The following is a 22,616-nucleotide window of genomic DNA, read 5'->3' on the forward strand; positions in this document are numbered from 1 at the left end:
TGTAATTGACTGTAATTGTAAAGATGTGGCAATAAACCCAATCATCTAATCCAGAATTCATTATTATTAGTCACGCAACCCGGAATACGTGAAAGTATGTTCCTCATAAATATACGCTCTCAGACCTTTGTTAGTTTAGACTACCTGCTACTCTCATTAAACCCAAGGGGAAATACGGGGTTCATGATGTGCACAAGAAGCAGGCACATATGTTTAAAACATGTCTACATCTCACCTCAGGCAAATAGGCACTTTGTAATTATACATTGCATTTTTTTTTACTTAAATAATAAATACGTGAACAAATTTTATTACAACTTACACGCTCCATGCTCTATGTGATAATTGATTAGGCCATTAGTTCCAGAGGTTCAGAACTGCCGGTAATTCAAATATGTTGCAAAATGAAATGAAAAAATGGCTTTAGTACTTCGATTATGTGTTAATAGTTTTGACAAAATCGGTCAAGTACTGACAGCATACTGACACTTCTTCAGTAGAAAAAACACAATTTTAAATTTTCATTCTGAGACAAACCCTGTTAACAACAATCTGTTCTCCATCTCGTAAGATATGACAGACCTTGATAAACATACACAGTAATACACCTTACCCCACTTCGTCGTCCATTCGAATAGCTTCTCCTATCTTAGGAAACGACATATTCACTTACTTTACTTACAGTATTTTATTTTAACATCCAACTCCTATATTCATTCACGATCAATCCCAAATATTATATTTTAATATTTTATTACCGACAATATGACTGAAGAAGCTGGATACACCGTAACGTTACAATTGGATGATGATAACGCGCATTACACATGCAAGAATTGCCATCTCGAAACCTGTTATGACCGAAACATACAGCAATACATACATAGTCACGTGTACGGGTGACTTATAAGACGAGGTTTTGGAGTGAATGATTGGATTTATTGCATCTCACACATTCACACCACTCGGAACTACACGCACTACAGCGCTATCGCTGGTCTACACACTTTACAGTTCACCGTTGCACACGCACTAGAGTTCTCAATCTCCACCAGTCGTATCCCAGCAACGGATTTATAACAGTATCACTGTAACTTCAAACAACACATGAAGCCTTCATTCGACAGTCTAATTCCTTTCTTGTCATTCTGCAGCTGCCAATTCCGAAGGCTCGACTCAATTCAGTTCAAAGTCAAAGTCACATCGCGACTGACGGTCAATCAGTCAGTAAGTCTTGGTTTCGAGCCCCATCTGGGACTCATGACCAGATATTTATTACTGTTTGACAGTTACGGTTTTGATTTTGTGTGGCGCCCTCTCTGACTAGAGGACGGGTCTGTCTTTTGTATATGCTGCTGGCCCTTGCCAGCGCAGTCTTTCTTGAGTCCGAGTCCCTTGGGACTCGTGACAATATTTGACGTTTCAGAATTGAGACTTCCCTTTTAGTCGCCTCTTACGACTCGCAGGGTCACAGTGGAGGTATTCGAACCCGCCTCCACACGGAGTGACTCCTCAATTCAGTACGTCTTCTATGTCCTTTTTTAATCCATCGGAACGGATTCCACGGAAAACACAGCCTCTATTGTTAGGGAAGCGCGTTTACTAGTCCGTTACTAGTAATAAAAGTCTTATTGTTGAGCGAGTTGGCTTACGAGGGAACATGTTTAGTGAGTCGTTGCCTAGCAATGGGTATGCACATCACAATATTAATACCAAATATTACAATTTTATTAATATATTTTACTAATTAATTATGTTGACGGTCCATAGAATACCTCAAGTATAATTTAATGTGAGAACAGTATTTGGCTGGTTGGTTTGCCATTTTACATCACTTTATTTAGGGCCGAATGAGAGCCAGGGTTATTATATGCGGTCAGCTGAAAGGGATGTGATCGCTCCGCTTCTGCATTCATATCGAACTTTTATGGAAATCCAAGGCAAACCTAAAATTTGATAGCCTTTACATTCTCCGAGCTTCGAATCGGACACCTCCGCAAGAATTGGTGCACAGAGTACCGGTGTGTGAACTTGTCTGAAGCTGGAGAATGCTGGAAAGGGGAATTAAAGAGCTGCATGACTGTATCTTTCTTGTCCTTTTATTTAATTAAAGAATTTCTTCACGTCTGTAGGCTCCTTCGTTCCGAACACTGAAACTCAAGCAGCCTTGACTTCTACTCTAAAAGCAAGAGGAAACTATCAAGATAAGGAAATATAGCATTAACTGTGGGATGCGTAGCGCCTGGCGTTTTAATTATCAGCCCTCTCCCCTCCCCTCTTCACACCCGTGTTACGTCTGTCTCGGTCAGGAACTGCTGAATTAGGATTCGGAAACTAGTTAACCCTTCAAAGCATAGCGCCCATAGTTAGCGCCACTTTAACAAGAAGAAAACTCTGCATTTTGACCAGACGGTACATTCACGTGTTTCTTATGAGTGGTACTAGGCCGAATTAACCATCTGGACTTTATAATGGTGACTAAGCTTCTTTCTCATGAGGTATGGACTAAGCCATCCGTGTAACATGGCGTGAAGGGCCATTGGCTTGTGAGACGTCGAGGCTCCCACATTTTCTTTAGATAATCGGCTCACAAACGGCGGTAAGGTTGTCAACGTTACGCGCCGGCCGCCATTTAGCCCCCCCCCCCGCCAGGAAGATTCCTGGTACTCATTTCTGTTAGAGGCTAAGTCGCCCCAGGGCCATAATGTCGCGAGGATTTGGTAAATTGAAAAAAATAAAAATCCACCTCATCGCGACTCGAACCTGCGACCTTCCGGCTTTTAGCATAGTGTCTCAACCAACTACGCTTCCGCGTGCCCCCCGAGGTATGGACTAAATTTTTAAATACAATTTTGAAGAAATTCGTAATTCAAAAAGAATAAAGTTGTCCCTGTGCTCAACCAGTTAAGCACTACGCCATGAAGGCGTATGGGGGAGTGGATGTATAGATTCACATTTTATTGACCTCGGCAGTAGCAGGAGGTGAACGGTCAGTTTTACCCGGGGAAAAAGAGCCCTCGATACCCACTGGATAGGAAGTTGGGTGGACACCAGAGCCGGTCTGGACGATTTGGAGAAGAGAAAATTCTTTACCCTACTGGGACTCGAACTAGGACCCCTGAGTCATTCAGCCCGTAGGCAGTCGCTATAACGACTGAACTATCCCGGCTCCCTTCAAAAAGAATATGGAATACGAAATACGTCATATCCATCGTTCCAAGCCAGTGGTTCGAGAACCATTTCCGTCTTCATCTCGCTCTGTCTCTGACCTACAGCCCTACGTGTTGAACAGTACTTACATTCGATCAGCTAATATGACGTACCCCGACAAACGGCCTGCTTCCTTTTCAATTGAAGCTGCTTTATGTTGGAGGTTTAAAAAATCCGTCAACACTTAAATGTAGCTGAATCCACACACTCACAAATCTTGTTTTATGCAAGGATTACGAACATGGCCATGGCGTGCCCATACATGATCTTATCTCGAAACAATTATACAAGAGCTTCCCCGTGTGGCAACGCACAAGCAGCTGCTGCTTCACAACATGACCAGCACATTTCATTCACCTTGACTGAAAAGCCAATCTGAGCAAAGATTGACCTGATATATCCTAATGCATTTGCGCCGCAATCCAGTAATTTCTACAAACCACTGATGATCCCAGGTGTTTCGCTTATTTCAGTGCGGTCATCAAACTAAATAATTTATTTACTTATAACTTTAACACAAAACCTCTATTCTTTACAAAGGAATCTTGTCCGTTAGAACTTGGAAATGAACCAAAAATTCGGTCCAACAATGTTAATCGCGAAACTCAGTTAAATATTACCGTAAAGGAACATAGGCCGCATCTATGGCTCAAACAGTAATCAGTTGAGGCATCAGAATATTATCGCTGTTCATTCTGCGATGCAAAGTAAATATACAGTTACATTATTTTAGTGAGGCCACTGAGGTCCTTCTGCGCAGGAGAATGTATATAGTCCGCTCTTATATCTTGTGGAGTACGTGCTGTCTATTGCTAGTCTATACCGTTGAGTGTGGAGAGTTTAGAGCAGTGTTATTATAGAGCACAAAATCGCTAATTTCATCACCTTATACTAAGCAAACAAAATGAAATCATTCCAAAACCATGGGGCAGAAACCAGGAAAAGAATCTAGTGGAGAAACGAGAACAAGTCAACGTCACACTACATTAATAAATGTATATTAAATTGGTGCTCAACATCTCTCACTGGGGCCCACTACCGATACTGGAACTCAATTTCTCCCTTTACGGCCCTCAAGCCAAGCTACGGGCCTACATAAAGACACAGGTGAGGAAGTACACTCAGTTGGAGTGATTCAGAGTTACTGAACCTTATAAGGCACCGTTAATTCTGTTCTTAAGCAGCTAGAGGACATAAATGGCAGATATTACGGTCCTGACAGCAAGAGCGATCACGGGAGTGGATGCAAAGACTGAGCAGTGAAAGCTTGGTTACATGTGTCATAAGGATGCGCTCTTTAGAAGAAATGTGACGCAGTGCAATTGGTAAATTGACTCGCTCAAGGCTCCTGCTTGACTAAAGCCTCTTACATACGACGCCACCAGAGTGGCGCGGCAGTGCCAGTAAATAACTTTAAATGAAACCTTTCACGTGGTGGCTGCGGTGCCTCTGGAAGCGCTGCCATACGGCTGGCGGCGGAAGGAAGCGATTTTTCGAGCCACCAGCTTGGCACCGCCACCTCAGTCCATTGTATTATATGAAGGTGTTCACACGAGACGCGACTGCGAGTGCGGCCAGACGTTTCTGCAAGTGTGTTGTGCCTTCAAACTCGGTGACCATGAGCTTTTCTTCCGGTGGTATGCTGTCACTCATATTGGTGTCCACACCTGTCAGTTTTCCTTTCGTGCACTGTAGCAGCTCATCAAAAGGCGATGCTCATGCGCGCAAAAACGAAAAATTTATAGGGATTCTGTCGAAGGTCACGGTTCAATGTGTAGAAAATACCTTTCGTTGATCGGTTTTTTTAACATTGGGTGTACCCAAAATCTCCGATTTTTTACGGCGTTTACGCAAACGGGAGAACAAAAAGATTAAAGCACCTGACTCTTCCAACTCCATTTTGAGACTGATCCATGACTGGTGGCGTATTTGGTGGCGAGAAGAAACATTCTCGGTGCCAGGAAAAGCGCCACCAAAATTCGTGGTGGCGCGACCGTGGTGGCGTCATGTGTAAGAGGCCTAACACACACGTCTGCAAGACATCCGCGCTGTATTAGTGGACTCGGCCGAATCCAGTGCGCAGGGAAACGTGTCACATCTCCCTCCACAATCCTCTCTACTCTTTCATTACCACCTTTCACACCTAATCCTACACCGCGAGTACAAAAACGGACAGCAGCCATAAATATAATCGGTTTACTTCATCTTAGACATTCGGTAGGACCCCTTGGGCGGGTGATCAGCTCTTCGCAGGGCCTCTACCTGTACACAAACATAGAAAAACGCGCGCGCGCACAGACACACACACACACAAACACAAACACTAAACATCCATTCCTTGAGTTGGATTCGAACCCACGATCCCGGCTTCCGAGCGAGCGAAGAAAGTGCATGCCTTAGACCGCTCGGCTACCGTGACCGGCAATATATCACTTAAGATAATCTTAATAACAGCGTGGCTCTGTTAGAAAACTTAACGTTGGCCGGAAAGTGCAGATATGGTACCTTCGACAGCCCATTAACCTCATTTCACATTTTGCTTGCTTCAAACGGCAGTCTCATTCCTCGCTATAAAACCAATGCGGTGAAGACACTGGGACATAAGCTAAGGTGTAGCAAGATTTGAATTTAAAAAGGGTGCATTAATTTGTTAGTATATTTTAGTTGAAGCATCGGCCACTGAGACCCTATAATAGTGCATATTTTTTATTGTTGGTTGCCTAACGAGGCAGTTGGTACCGAGACTATACAGCGCCGTATGCTAGAATGATTACTGAATGTGGAGCAGTTGTTGGACTGAAATATGATAGGAAAAACAGAAGCACTCAGAGGAAACTCGCTCAAGTGCCACGAATGAGCTGAACTGAGATCGAACCCAGCGTCTACCTGCTTCAGCTATGAAGAAGACTTTGCCCATTCTAGCATAAGAATAATCTATAAGCAAAGCTAGAGATGTTATAGAAATTATTCTTCCCTAGTCATTAAATTTGTCATAGCACTTATTTAACGGTTAAAAGAACTGACGCAAGTTACCTAACCTGCTTAATCCCTTAAGCCCCTTAAACGTCCATTGGTAACTACGTACCACCTGCTTTAATATACTAAAACTCTGCGTTCTGCCTACAGTGTATGTATGCTCTGAATGATTCCCACAACAGCGACTTTTATTTCCTAACCAGAAAAACTGGTTAATATTTGTAGCGGAGACATAATGTCTTTCCTGTCAGTACTAACTGAATATTTACGTATTAGAATAAATTAAGTTTTTAAAGGGTTAAATATTTCTGAAATATTCCCACACGATGATTTCAAGGCGATGTATACATAACGTATGGTGTTGAAGATATGCAATTAACAGAATTTACTGTGTTAATCTACTTTGTATGTTTTTGATTTTGTTTGTTGAACGCTGAATAGTCTTTAAACATATTAATAAAGTTACAAAATCGTTTGATAACGAACTTAAACAATGTATATTGTGATAGAGTAGCAACTGTTAACCAGTGTGTGTATATAGGCAATTGTACGTGTAACCGAAATGTTAAAAGCTCTCAGGACCAGGCTAGAGTCCTTGCAGCACTATTTCAAGATGTGCACAGGATAGAGAACCAACTGCCGTGATTATGTGATTCTGGGTAATTGGATCCCGCCAGTTATACGTCAGCTATCCAACCCAACCCCTGTTACGGAAACCAAAGCCCAATAAACATGTTGACAACAGTCCTATATTGCATTTTGGCAATGTATTTCCCTCAATAACCATTCTGTATTTTCCTTTCATCTCCATTTACGTCTTTCCTGAGAACTCAAACCGGAATTTTGCATGAATTAAATGTTTTTCTGATGCAAGTTACATAACCAATCTATTTTATTCCTCTTGTTTTAATAGCCTTAACATCGGGCGAAGTGTACAAACTGAAAAGATTTTTATTACGAAACTGAATCGTCTTAACTTCATATTTTTTAAAATTAATATATCATATATTACTCATTTATTAGGGATTAAGTTTAATACACTACCGGTGGTTTTGTATAATCGCCGGTTATTGTTCATAATAACCAGATTATTCACTTCCACTATAACACATGGTTAATAATTTTATCCATCCTAGTTTCTTCCTACTTAATGTTATAATTATATGAACTTGGAAATACGCTTCAGTTTTACATTTATTCCATCTGAACACTGAGAACTAGTTATGCTGAGCCATCAGTGAACACTATTTAACTCACATACGGTACTCACCAGTAGGAAGCCTAGCATGGCTAGAATATGGACAGAAGATGTCATGGCCTTCATTATTACGAAGAGTCAGGAAGTTCTTCGGAAATGTGAAACAAGTATTCAACTTGCAATCAATAACTCATAGAACACGACATCAAAACGTCCACCAGTTAATGTTAATCGTTTGTCTGCTAGTAGACCAAATTCTAAGAACTGTATGTTTATATGTTGTTTATCTTGCAAGAAAGCAATCAAGGAAACCACTTGTTGACTCACATATTTACCAATTCAGAGAATATTCACGTTACACACAGAGACTTATTTAATGATGACATTCAATAATACGACTTATTTAACCACTGAATCATGTAAGTAGGTTGGAAACTGAATGCAGTGTTTGACAAGTTGATTGAGTTATTCACCCGACACACAGTTAACAGTTCCAACCAGCACAGTATGTATAATATTTGTGTTTCGTACAAGAGCCCGGCATATATTGCGGAAGTTCTGTAAAACACTTCACTTCTTTCTGAACGTCGTAAAAGCGTACAAACACAGAGAACATTCACATCAGAAAGTCACTCCGTATCGCATTAAAATTAAACTGGTTCATTCATATAATAAACACGCTAATAATAATTATAACAATAATACTAATTACTGAATAATTAACATATTTTACTTTTGTATCAGTTATATGAATAATTATCTTCGTTTTGTGATGAGGTGTCACTGATTACGCACATACCTCTGTACGCCAGAGATTTTCGGCACAGGTGATCAGTTGGTGTGAGAGAAATGCACCTCGTAGCCTTACTCGTACTACCTTTGATGTTAGCAACAGCCGAGATAGTAACCGTGTCGAGTACATCCAAATCTCAGCTCCAGTGGGATGTCGCGCCGGCGCAGTCATATACTTCCTCCTCCTCCTCCTCCCACTACACGTACCCCTTCCTAATTCTACTCATCGCTATTCGCTATTCTTTCATACGCCCATTGCACATCGAGTTGCATCTTTTCCGAATTAGTTTCCTCTTTACAAAACTGTATCTACTTCGGTGTACTGATAACGGTATTGTGGGATGTGATGCTGATTGGTTTGGTACATCGCTATCAGTGTTTCGGAGGAACCTGCTGCTTCAATCGCCAGGGTATGAGAGTAAGACCATAATACATCTCAATTCGATGTACTGATTCGCTTTCTGTTTATAATATGTACTTATGTTACACAACTAACACAGTTCGGCGCACTAGCGACTTGCGCTAACTTGGATATATGAGTTTAACGACGCGTTTTAATTTGTTATTATCAAAGTTAAACAAGTTGAATTTCTTGATCTACTCGCTTCTTTTCCATCTAACTGATACTAATAACTTCTTGTATCCAGTACACAGACAGTGTAGTGGGGAAATGAAAACAGTCCCTTAGTGTAAGGGATATGCTGTAGATGAGATAGGAGTAAAACGAATCCTAGATAAGCAGGGTGTGATCATGTGGGGCGTAGCGGAGTAGCTCAGCATAGGGTCTAATGTGAGAACGTGGCAACGAACCTTTGGGTTCACCGAAATCAAGGAAATTGCTCAGTCCAGTAACTTGCACGGAAGACGCCGCACCAGAGAGTTTATTCATTTAAGATTTATTTAATGACGCTCTCTGTAACTCAGATTACATAGCGTTAAATGGTAGGGTGATCAGTAAACAATCAACCGGAAATTATACTAAAAACCGATCATGAAGTAATTTGAAGAATTATTCCAGCATTTTTTAAATTCGTATAGTGGGGAGGTACAATCCAGCTGGGTCCACTCGGCAGGTCGGCCATTGGTTTGCCTATTGTACCTGCCCCCGAGTGATTATTATGATAGGAAATTTGGTGGAATGAAGATTGGCAGGGGAAACCGAAGTACTCGGAAAAAAAACTGTCCCAGCGCCACTTTGTCCACCATAAATCCCACTTGACCAGACCCGGGCTCGAACCCGGGCCGCCGCGGTGGGAAGCCAGCGACTAACCGCTTGAGCTATGGGTTCCAGCACTTGTCTAGCGATACTATGAAAAACCACGAGAAACCTCAGTTGAGAGAGTCGGTGTCCCTGTCAAGATTCGAACAGGGAGATCCCGAATGCAAACTAGCAGCTCCGTCCCTTGAGCGACTCTGCTCGCTTGTGCCATGAAGTTCGTTATGCGCATGATGTAAACCGGCTTTACTGACTGCTTGCGGATTGTGCAATGGATTCTGCTTCAATCATTACGATATATCGAACCACATTATGCTTCCTAGCTCATTTGTCATTCCTTTAACAACTGCATGCGTTACCCAGAGTTCGCTTACAGGATTTTTGTTTCCTTGGCACTACAGCCCCAGTGGGCCTAGGCTCCCCTCCATGAACTCCGTTCACTTCGGTTTTTCTCAATCTTACACATTCGGTAGGACCCCTTAGGCGGGTGATCAGCTCGTCGCAAGGCCTCTGCCTGTAGACAAACACAGAAAAACGCACACAAACATCCATGCCCTGAGTGGGATTCGAACCCACGATCCCGGCTTCCGAGCGAGCAAAGACAGTGCATGCCTTAGACCTCTCGGCTACCGTGACCGGCTGGTTACAGGATTAGTATAACAAAATTTACCTGCGGATGTTTAAGAAAAAGAAGGGAACCCTGTTTCCACTCTTGCCTCCTGTCCATACTTCTCGTTTATATTTCAGTCGCAATGTAGTGTATGTTGCACGTATTGAGGCAAAAAGGGACAATAAATTCATGGCAAAAACCGAATTTAATTTAGTTATGTTCTAAAAGAAAGGCCGATCACAGTGACCGTGATGTCTAGGGCATGAACTGTATTCGAACGTTTGGATCGTGGGTTCTAATCCCACTCAAGGCATGGATGTCTGTGTATGTGCGTTTATTCTGTGTTGTGTTGTCCTGCGTGTAGGTAGCGGCCTTGCAAGGAGCTGATCCCCCGTCCAAGGAGTCCTACCGTCTGTGTAAAAAACATTACGAAACTGAAGAAGAGGCCAGGGCCCAACAAAGAGCTGTAGTGCCATTTATGAATGAATGAATGTGCTGAACTAGGTGGCAATAACCATGCTTCACCTTAAAAAAGAGACAGTAAGACATACAGTGTTTGTGCAACACATTTGCATTTACTTTAAACTTTAATTTTCTCACTTTTATGTGCAGTTTTGCAAAGGTTGCATTTAAAATTACTAGATACGCGTATGTCTCCTTCCTGGAATGTTAGTTATTCGTTGGCATTCCATTATTGCTTTGCACGGCACGGCACGGCAAGCAGTACGCAAATTTAAACAAGTTATATTTCAAGGTTAACTGGGGAAGGTGTTATTTAAAAAGGAAACATTGGGTACGGTATCTTCGTGTCAATGTTTACATTTTTATCTGCTGTGGATTCAAGTTCACTTTTGAAATCCGTAAATTTCCAAGAAACTTGTTGGATTAAGAAACTTGAATTACGTGTTATTACGAATCAAAGTGATGAACCCAGATTCGAACGATGTTCCACAGATAACGCCGTCTAAGTGAGCATTGAGTAAAATAATAGTGTAGATATAAAATCTTGGTAGATTCAGTTACAGGGGAGAGGTCGTTCATTCATTAGTTCAAGTGTCTGTCTCCTGCTTGGGTGTGTGAGATTCTGGGTCGAGATTATTGACAATTAGGTGCGTGTTCGCATCGGTTGTAGCTGAACAGTGAAGAGAGGAATCTGCGATAGTAAACTACTACTTATATTCATTGTTGACAGTGGTTCTTCTAAAACTGAAGTGAGTGAACACGAGACAAAAACAATAGTACCAAATATGGCTGCCATCCCAGTGCCGGAATACCGGGCACATTGGACCAAGAAGCGTCAGACGCTACAATCACAGTACCAGCGGCTGGTACGCGAGTTCCCCGACGGAGACGCACAGCTGAAAGAGCTCCTTCAAGTACTCCGCGACATCGAGGACGTGGCAGACTACACTGATGCTTCGGTGGGTGACAGTGAGCAGTGGTCATCCATCGCCAGCGAGGCGGGCGAAAACGGGCAGAACTACTGCCAGGCCCTGATAGAGAAGACCTTGTTTAGTGCCCTGTATGGCACATACACAGTCGCCTTAAAGGACCTAAAGGCCGTGCTGGAGGCGAACAGTCAAACTCCTCAGTCTGAGGCAACTAAGTCCTCTTCAACCCAGGAGGCCGGTTTCAAAGAAGCCCGGCGGCGCACGCGGCACGATACCCATGAGGTCGCCCAGACCTCAAAGACAGCAGTGCCAGCCGCTGAAATCACGCCCCCTAAAGAGGTTGCCGCCCGTAAATTCTTCGACCCCCGAAGACATCAATGGCGACGGGACAGCACTAGTGCAGAGACCGCCACACCTGAGGAGACAGTGTATGGCAAAGCAGGTAGGCCGCCTGCAATAACATCGACATCATCCACGAATCTCATACAGTTGCAGAAGCAACTGAAAAACGCCGTCAAGGGCGACTTCGAGTTCCGTAGCACAAGAAACGGAACCAGAGTCGTTACGAAAGGCATGGCGGATTTAGATGCCATCAGGTCACATTTCACCAACAATAACCTAGCCTATTATTCCTTCTTCCCAAAATCGCAGAAGCCTGTTAAGGCAGTAATCCGACACCTCCCCATAAATACCCTTGCATAGAACATTTCAGAAGGTCTGGAAAACCTGGTCTTCGACGTTGTTAGCGTCAAGCAAATGACAACACGTCGATCCCAACTTGCAGAAGCAACAACCGGAAACCTTCCCTTGTTCCTCATAACCTTGCCGCGGACGGAAAAATCACATGAAATATTAAATCTGCCAAGCCTTTGCCACATATCAATCAAGGTGGAGACGTATAGAGCCCACACTGGACTTACGCAACGTCATAACTGTCAACAGTTTGGCCACGTCTGGGCTAACTGTAAACAACCTCCCAGCTGTTTGTGGTGCGGAGGCGGCCACCTGCATAAGATTTGCCCAGAAAAGGAAAACTCTGCCTCCACTCCAACATCCTGCAACTGCCGATTGGCGGAGGGAGGCAAGCCACATCCCGCCTACTATCGGGGTTGCAGACACGCCAGGGAAGAGCTGCAAAAGAGTAAGGCGAAGAGAACACCGAAAACTACTACGGAGAGGGTGTTTTCATCGAACCTCATCACCAGAGGCGTGTCTGTATGCGACAGATCGCAAGGAGGGTTTTATTGTTAGAAAACTCCAGCGCGGTCTCAGCTCAATGGAGACCTGGTGTGAGCGCTGGAATATTGAAATGAATGAAGATAAGACTCAGGGGGTCTACTTCTCTCGTAGTCGTCAACCGACTGAGTCTAGTCTTACTCTAAAGGGACCAAATATTCCATTTGTAAATAGGGCAAAATACGTGTATCTAGGTGTAATCTTCTATAAGAAAGTTACATTGAGATTGCACATAGAAATGATCGAAGCCAAGGCCTTCAGAACATTCATTAGATTATATTCCCTATTCAAAAGTGAGCGGTTGAGCGCTAACATTAAATTGACCCTCCACAAAGCTCTCATTAGATCCATAATGACTTATGCTAGTCCCGCCTGGGAGTTTGCGGCAGACACCCATCTAGTGAAATTGCAGCGCCTGCAAAACAAGGTTCTCCGCACCACTGACAATTTTCCGAGGCGCACACCGGTCCGCGATTTGCACATGGCATTCAAAATCCCGTGCGTATGACTATATAACAAAATTATGCAGGCAATAAGCAGAAGTTATACAAAAATCATGAAAATGAGAATGTTCGCAACATCGGACAAGGCGAAGCCCGCCACAGAGAGTATAAGAGGCTTAAACTTGGCGGCGGTCAGGCACACGACCGTTCAAGTGACTTAGACTGCCGTGGTAGCGAATACTACTAGAAATAGGGCATAGTTTACTGTACTGAGCCTAGACTGACAGAGGCCCTGTATATATTGTACATACTAGATATTAAGACTCAATTGTAAATAAGTGTACATAGTGACAATGGATTAATACTATCGACTATGATTGACAAATGACAGACCCGACCTCTCGTCAGAGGACAGGACAGTAACTTTCATTTAAAAAGCAACATCTGGTCATGACAGCCAGACTGACTGACCGTCAGTCGCAATGTAACTTTGACTTTGACTTGGTTCTCACAATAAACAACAACTGTTTCCTTAAACAGCATTAACCGGTTGGGCTTTGTAAGGGAGATATGTGTTTCCTGTGAGGTACGCATTGAATCTCTCTAATATTTGTGCTGCGTATGGTTCTCACAATAAACAGCGATTGTTGCCCTAACCCAATCGATCTCTGTAGTGGAGACTCAGTCTCTAAAGGGTTAAGGATCAGTTCCTTCTTAGCAGGACAATGAGCAGATATCCAAGCCTGAAGCAGGGGGACGCGGGAATGAAAGTGGATCATGACACTGTGCAATGGTTAGCTTTGGTTATCAGCAGTTCTACCACCAGAGAGTCTATTTAGTTAATTTAATGTCCTGGGCCTTGCTCGCTTAACTACTTCTCTAATGCTAGGTCGCACCTTTGCACTGGGGCGAGCCCTCGCCTTCACTCATGCTTGTTTACACGCAAGAACAGGCGCTCTGCTTAAGGCGAAAGCACAATAAATCAGACAAAGTTACATAGTTACCACATCCACAGCGATATTTTAAGGGAGAAGGTTATATCGAGAACGCTGGCAAGTATATTCTGTAGTTTTATGTCATCTACTTCCCTCTTTCATTCACTTAGAACTCTCTTTCTTTCTCCATCCTATCTTTCTAATTTATCTGTCTTGTATGTCTTCATTTTATTTATTTCTCTGTATATTTGTCTTGCCTTTATTCTTTCTTTTTCTTCTCTTTCTGTAACAAGCTGAAAGTTCATAGGTTCGATTCCCGATGAGATAATTGGATTTTCTTTTATTTACCTAATCCTTCCAGCCGCATTCTGGTCCAGGGTTCGACTCATCCTCTAACAGAAATGATTACCAAGAATCTTCCTGGAGGTTAAAGGCCGGTCGGCCCGTAAGGCTGATAACCTCACCGAAATCTGTGAGCGGACTGTCTAGAAAATGTGGGTGTCTCGATGTCTCACAAGCCTATGGGACTCCACAGGCCGAACCATACCCCAAGCGGTTAGTCGCTGTCTTCCCACCGCGGCGACCAGGGTTCGATCCCGGGTCTGGTCAAGTGGGATTTGTAGTGGACAAAGTGGCGCTGGGGCGGGTTTTTTCCGAGTACTTCGGTTTCCCCTGCCAATCTTCATTCCACCAAATTCTCCATCATCATAATCACCCGGAGCAGGCTACCATAGGCCAATCAGTGGCCGCCGTGATGAGTGGACTCAGTTCGACTCCACCCCCCACTAAGCGAACTAAAAAAATTGGCCTCCACGGCCTGTTACAGTGATAGCTTTACCTTTTCTTCTTATGTCCTTCTGTCGTGGTTTAAGATTTGGCACTGCTGCTCTACACACAAGAAGTCCCGAGTTGTGATCTCGGTGCTGAGACTGACTCTCATCATTGAGGCTTTCTATTATCTTTTCCGCCACCTCCAGACACCTGCCAGGATAGTACCTTCAATTAAGCCACAAACGACTGCAGCTATACTGCGAGGTGAACTACTCTCTGGGTCCTTTGCTGTTCAAATGACAAGTGAAAACACTTGATGAATAACAAAGTTTCGCTTGGGAGTTACATTGCTGGAACATCCTCCCCCGCCCCGCTCCTATCGTTCCTTCTAGGCTTTGGCAACTCCACACGAGGCGTTACAGTAGCTTTTGGATATTTCGCGAGGCGATATATCAACTATTTATGTATGGCTCTACAGCCCTCTCTTGGCTCTTGGCCCCCTTTTCAGCTTATTTATCCTATACACAAGAAGTAGTGCTGCTTTCGGGGGGGATCAGTCCGTCGCGAGGCCGCTACCTACAGACAGAACAAACGCACATTATACAGACATCTATGCCTTGAGCTGGATTCGAATCAACGATCCAAGTGTCCGAGGGGACGAAGACAGTTCATGCCTTATGGCGCGTCCACATTACTCGTGCTGGATACATATATATGGTCAGTGCGTGGCCCTTGTGTTTATTTATTTGTAGTTAATTTAACGTCTGTGACAGTAACTAAGACTTTACATCTTCGAGTGATTCGGTAGAAACGAATGATGAAATGCATGGAGTGTGATACAATGCAAGTGTCGCAATTCATTTTCCTGGAGAACTGAGGAAAACCAAGAAAATCCTCAGGATAGTCGGCACCACGGCTGAAATTCGGATTTGTAACCTCGGAATACAAGACAAAAGCGTCGCCGCTTGAGTCACCTTGCTCTCGTGAACACGATAATGATCTTGTAGTTTCCACAGCAGATGGCGCACTTCGTGACTCGCAGAGAGACTGTAGCTTTCTTAAAAATTACTTTGCTTGCACTTTGGAGTTAACCATTCGTCGTTAAGCACGCTAACATATTCGTGTAACTTGCTACACGTCAAATGCGTTCACTTGCCGAACAGATTGTTCTGCTGGCTGAATGTGGTCTGTTCAAAAGTTATTCAAATTTTATGAGCCACATTCCAAATTTAAGCGCTTGAGGAATCCAGCCCAGATCTTTATCCTGTACTACTTTAAATTATAACACAGGTTCTATTCCGCCCAGTGATTTTGTAGGGTTGCAGGTCTGCGATATTTCTTCTCCTTAAAATCGAGGGTCCACCCCCTGCCTTTGGCAACAGATGGTATAAACCTACACCATGTAGGTTATGTATAAGGTAGCGAGGTCCTTCAAAACTTCTCAAATAACAAGCAATTACTGAGCATATTAATAACTGACTCCATGTGAAATGAATATGACAAAGCAATGAATCAAAAAATTTGCATTTTAGTACAAAGCGCCCTCTAAAGTAGGGCTACCAGAAGACTCCTGTCCTAGAGATGCCCAAGGCACCACACTTTACACAGCAATTTATGTTCCCAATGAATGCATTTTGGGCTCCTGAATTTGTTCAGTCGTTGCTGCCTCTTTTTTTATATACTGCTGAATTTATAAGAAAGAAAATCATTAACTGGCATGTTAAAACGAGACACTAAATGCCACCTTATGTTCCTATGGGTCAATGTGAGGTCTGTTAAGTATTATGCAAACATCAAACAGACAGTTTTCCTTTCAACATAACAGACTCTTTTCATCAACCTGGGGAGAAAACTCGCTTCACCTCTATACATCGAGTGTGTCGTTTGTTCCTTATCACTCTGTACTTCTGGTTCCCAAAATGTGTTCTCCTGAAACGGCGTTTTCGGTTGGCGGGGAACAACGTGAAAGTCAACGCACAAAATCAATTTCTACTAAATTTGAAAATCTGAGGTCTGGACGAAGAAATTTGGATTTTGAACGTTTTAAATTTGTTTTTAGTGTCATATTTAAAAATAAGCCAATAGCAGACTTAACACTAACCTATGTATTATCTCACAACATATGTAAGATTAAGCTGGAGGTAAGTGGTCACCTTCACGCCCCGGCCGCTTTACACCCAAGAATGAGCCCCCGGTACCCATTGCATGGGAGGCTAGTTGGGCCCCAGAGCCGGTCTGAACAACGTGGAGAAAAGAAAATTTTTGACCCTACCGGGTCTCATTTATAAACACAAATATTAGAATTCCAAAATTAAAAACTTACGTCATTTTTATATATATAAGGAGCCGCAATAGCGCAGTCGATAAAGTGACTGGCTACGGGCTGGACGACGAAGGGTTCGGAGTTGAAATCTCGATAGAGTCAAGAATTTTCTCTACTCCGCGTCGTCCAGACCTGTTCTGGGGCCCACCCAGCCTATTATCCAATCGGTGCTGGGGGCTCTTACCCTGGAGGAAAGCGACAGGGGCGTGAGGCTTACCATTCATCTCCAACTAGTGCCGAGGTCAAGAAAATGTGGATCTGTACATCCACTCCCCCATAAGCCTTCATGGCGTAGTGTTTAATTAGTTAAGCACAGAGGACGACTTTAACTTTACTTTGTATAAACATGTAACCTGGGTGGCTGTGAAACATTGCCGGTGAGAAACAGCCGACGTTTTCTTCCTACTCTATGCTGATTTCTTGCTTGACTTACGGTTTGACTCTAAGAATGGAGAAGATATGTTCCTCCGAAACGTCAGTTGACTTCACCGGGAGATAGAACTCTTCGATAAGAAGGCGGAGTGTGCGGGACCGATAACAGAGCGTTAGAATGAAGGGAAATAAGAGGAGAGGAGAGGAGAGGAGAGGAGAGGAGATATGTTTACATTATGCGGAGCTTCATAATTTTTACCCTTCTTGCGACTGTTGTTACAGCGATAAAAAGGCGGGTAGCACATGTAGCACGTATGGGAGCCTGGGGAGCTTATAATTAGAAAGCATGAAATGAACATACTCTTTGGGAAGAAAGCAGACTTCTGGGATTTGGCACCGTGTATATGTGGTGTTAACCGACGTTTCGGAGGAACGTATCGCCTCCATCTTCAGGGTAGAAGAAAAAGTATAAGAAATCTGCAAGCGACAAGACCGTGAGAACGGTAAAAGCAGACGCCAGTCTGCCAAATCCCAGAAGACTGCTTTCTTCATAGTCACCGCCGTGAAAGCCTCAAATCTTACATACTCTTTGGGAGACCTCGACATAAACGGATCCTAAATAAGTGGGCTTAGTGTGTGAGGGTGTGGACTGAATACAGCTGTGTCAGACTGGATCCATGGAGTGTTCTATAACACAGTAATGAAATTTCCTTTCTAAAAGCAGCGAATTTCCTTAATGATTGAATGGCTCTCAGCTTCTGAAAATAACTTTGCTCCATAGACCCATCTACGACACTTTAATAAACAAGATGGCGGTAGAGGTGTTATCACTCTCCATGAATTCTCGGTTATATCTTCGGTCTTGATCTAGACTAGTAAAGTAAAAGTAAAGTAAAGCTATCCCCGTACCAGGCCGGGAAGGCCCATGGGGTTGTGAGACGTTGAGGATCCCACACTATCTAGACAATCGGCTCAAAGATGGCGGTAAGGTTGTCAGCCGCGCTTCGCTCCCCAGGAAAATTATTTAATTAATTAATTCCTGGTACTCATTTCTGTTAGAGGCTGAGTAAACCCCAGGGCCCAGTGCGGCTGGAAGGATTAGATCAATTGAAAAAAATCCAATGACCTCATCGGGACTTGAACCCGCGACCTTCCGGCTTGTAGCATAGTACCGTATATTAAATTTCTTGTGATTTCTCTCATTTCCCCCCTCAAATGCTGAGACGCTTTGTCAAGTAGGCCACGACTGCCAGTGATAGCCTGTTCATTGAATTATTTTCCTCGTCTAAACGAATAGGGCATTCGGTTCCGTTAATCCTTGTTACATCTTAATCCTTGACTATCATCTGCGTCTCCTCACGTTCCTTCTGCCTCTACTTTCACACAGTAACGTCTTCACCCTCCATCTGAGTAAAGTCATCTTTCCATTTTTGCTCGTAACATTTTGATTTTTCATTTAGCTTAAAATAGCCAATAGATCTTTTCTTGGAATTACTTCAGAGCAGTTCAGGACCCTTGCTTCTAAATATACGCAATATACGTGGGCTTATTTATGTGAAGAGTTTCAAACAAAAAATCTATTTCCAATGATGAAAAAGGAGCTACCACACACAGCTTGACGAGTGGGACGGTAGTTGAGGATGTGGTAAGGACGTATGTCGGTATTATTTTTCTATTTCTGATGTTCTGTTAGTAGAGGCTTTGAGAGGGCCGATCACCTATCCATAAAGCCCTACCAAATGTCTGTAAATACGTTTCCGAAAAACGGGAGGGCTTTGACCGCTCTGGTTTCTTGTGCCATGTGCATGAAGAAGAAGAACACAAGATAATCGTTTTCAGATTTTCACAGAGACGACACTTTGGATTGTGATTTTGTGCACTGTGGCATTGTGTCGACTTGGTCAATGATACCAGTGTTTCCTCAGGTCCGAAATTATCAGAATCGTGATATATGTATGGTACAGGTGTTACTTCTTGGTTGTTATTTTATTTAATGACGCTCCTGTATCTAAGTAATTAAGAACTAACTCCACGAAATAAATGAATCAAGCCAAGACACATACAACACACCTACATACTGTGATAATAAACAATACATTACGACCCATGTCCAAGACGTTATTAGGCATAAATTAACACACTGAAGCACTCCCAGGTTCATAACACATTCAACACACAACTCTGGACGAATAATTTCCACATCATCAAAGACAGAAACAACGTGGATTCGAGTGATCCACCATACATCGGAACCTTCAACTCCAGATGAGGAAGTAACATTATATTCTCCATGACTTTACATCATTTTAATTTTTTAATAATAATACAAATTTTAAATACTTTTGATACGAATATATAAGTTATTTTAGTAGTATATATCTAACTCTTTATTCTACGTATTATAAAACCCGATATTCGTAATATACACATTCTGTTAAATACCTCCATTAATATTTTAAATAAAAATTCTTGTATACTCTAATATCTCAAATGTGTTTCTATAATGTAATTTTCATCATAACATAAGTCACAATTTTTTACAACTTTTATAATATAGACGCGTTGCACCACAATATGGATTGACGGCGAATTTTCAATTAACTTTATTGTATTTATTATATACACTGCCTGATGATGATCCCATGAGGACCGAAACAGTATGCGGTAAAGAGTAAAATTCAATCTATGGGATACTAATTTTAATTGTGGTACCATTTTTCTTGAGTTGACGGATACGTTACCTAACCATATAGTCACAAAGTAAAATTTCTTAGGAAACAGGAGTAGCACAGCACCATTCAGTGTTTCCCCAAAATTTTCGTAGACTCTAGTCCAAAATTTATTGCCGTGTATACATGAACCAAGCAATGGACCTTATCTTCGGTCACATGAATTCAGTCCACATTCTCAGAAGCGTACTGCTGCCGGAAAATCAGGATCTGGGGCTGACGAAGTGGACGCCCAAACTGGTTTGCATACAAAGCCTTCGCATTTCTTCACAACAGATATCAGCTCCAGATCCTGATTTTCCGGCAGCAGTACGCTTCTAGCGCACGAGCACGAGTAATGTGGACGCGCCTTTAATCTAAGCATCGGTCTCCCAAAGTATGTCTTTGTTTAGTACATTTCTCATCCGCCAGATGCGTTTGTATGTCCCGGCCATCTTATATTCGAGCACAAAGTTGGATTTGAGATTTCCCAGCGAAATCTATGACGAAGCACTCTCTCCTGAGACGTAACACCTTTTCCCCTGTGCTTAATTAAGCACAAAGCTATATTGATATTTGGAGGCCTCCGTAGTCTAGGGGTAACGTTCCCACCTCATGACTCAAGGTACGCGGGTTCAAACCCGGCGGAGGTCGTGGAATTTTTAAGGGCGGAAAATTTCAGGGAACAAGTCCTCCGGGAGGGACTGTAAGCCGTGGGTCCCGTGTCGTAGCTTTACGGCACGTAAAAGAACCTCATGTCCCAAAGGGACCACTGGGCCAAATTGATCGGACATTTCCCGCCCAACAGTAGTCTCTAACGCCTCTGATAGATGGGGGAAGCATCGAGAGATACCGCTGAGCCAGTAGAGGCCGAATTCGCTGGCTGAGTCGGGACTGATGGCAGCACCAGTATAGGGTATAGAGACTGGTAGAATATCACAGAGGGGACATACAATAGACCACTGGTCACGGTGCATGGGGAAACCCAACCCTCCAATAATTCAATTCAATTCAATTCAATGCTTTATTTATTTACGTGCCGAACTCAACAGCGGAGGCCAATTACAGAGTCAGCACGGAAAATATAAAACAACAAACAACAGACAATAATAAAAATCAAGACAATACACACATAGATAATAACAGGTCAAAAACGTTAAGTATTTGGAAAATTAAAAACAATTAACAGCAAAAAACTAATTGCATACTTNCAGACGATTCCGGGCACGACTCCCGGGAAGGTCAATAGATTCATCTCCTATCCAAGGAGTTAAGATCGGCTCCGGAGTCAGTATACACCGCGACTATTTCCTCGGGGGGTAAGGTGGTCGGAGCGTGAAGCTGATCACTCACCCCATCTCCTGCCGATATTAAGAATGCGGGGAGCTATGGCCTATGCGCCCAATGCGCCATATGTCTCCATGGCAAGGCGCTTAGTTAAGTGCAGGAGTAACTTTGCCTTTTTGCTTTGCCCATTATGTAGGAGTCATGGACCGTTTCCATTTACACTCGCATGCCTGCAATTGTCGGAAGTTTCAGTAGGGCCTCGTGTTAATGTCTTCATTACAGGCAAACGTGACAGACAATTCGTAATTGTCGCATATCATATGAGACACATTTGAAGATGACGCTCTCAATTGTCTGTTTTGACGTCAACACTTCCTCAGTTAAGGTACCAGCCCATCAGTTTCCAGCAACTCGGCTCATCTGATTTTACAGATCTGAGTTTGCTGTCAGGGGCTAGATGCAAGGAAGGCGCTCTTTACCTTCAGGGCGACATGTGACATTGGTCAGATGAGTCACAGGGGGAACGTGTATTGTACACTGAATCAGCTGACACAAGCGACTTATAGATTTAAGATGCGCTTGGGCTTAGGATGAATGGACGCTAGAATAATGTATTCGAGTCCCGTCTAGAGCACTGAAAATCTCTGTGAGTTCCTCATCACCGCCAGTCGCGTTATATGTACAAATATAAGTATTGCAATTATTATCGAATATAAAATATAAATCTTGTAAAATATATAAACAAGGATACTAGTAGTTGTGTGGGATTTTGTATTAGTTTTACAGGACAGCGGGGAAAGGGGGTGATACGTGGTTTAAGTTCGGCTTTTGTATCTTGTTTATGAGGTGTTTAGGAATGGTCCATGAGTCATTCCTTAATACTGTAACCAGCCACATCTTCATAAAAACGCCACAGTGGATATTTACAGCAACCCCAACACTTTAACAACAACAACAACTTATTCTGCTACGTATAAACCACCACATCCAATAAACCACTAAGTCATGACATCACCTCTACAGCATTATAGGTCTTAAAACATGAAATGCCTATCAAAACTTCAAAAAAAAAAAAAAACTTCAATTACTATATAGTAATATGTCATGTTACAGCAACAGCACAAACATTCAATGTAGCACACCCAGCA

At 42.9% G+C, this 22,616-nt stretch overlaps 1 protein-coding gene and 1 long non-coding RNA gene across 3 annotated transcripts in view; one reads left to right on the forward strand and one right to left on the reverse strand.

Annotated features, from left to right (window-relative positions):
* LOC111866065 (thrombospondin type-1 domain-containing protein 4) overlaps positions 1-22,616 on the reverse strand; it is a 645,883-nt gene that overhangs the window by 193,081 nt on the left and 430,186 nt on the right. The window lies entirely within an intron of this gene.
* Positions 8,439-22,616, forward strand: part of LOC111866067 — a 269,485-nt gene continuing 255,307 nt past the window's right edge. The window contains exon 1 of the long non-coding RNA XR_002843087.2: positions 8,439-8,586. This is a non-coding gene — a long non-coding RNA (uncharacterized LOC111866067). The remainder of the gene's footprint in view (positions 8,587-22,616) is intronic.

This window comes from Cryptotermes secundus, unplaced genomic scaffold, assembly GCF_002891405.2.
Source record: "Cryptotermes secundus unplaced genomic scaffold, Csec_1.0 scaffold318, whole genome shotgun sequence".
Taxonomy (NCBI): domain Eukaryota; kingdom Metazoa; phylum Arthropoda; class Insecta; order Blattodea; family Kalotermitidae; genus Cryptotermes; species Cryptotermes secundus.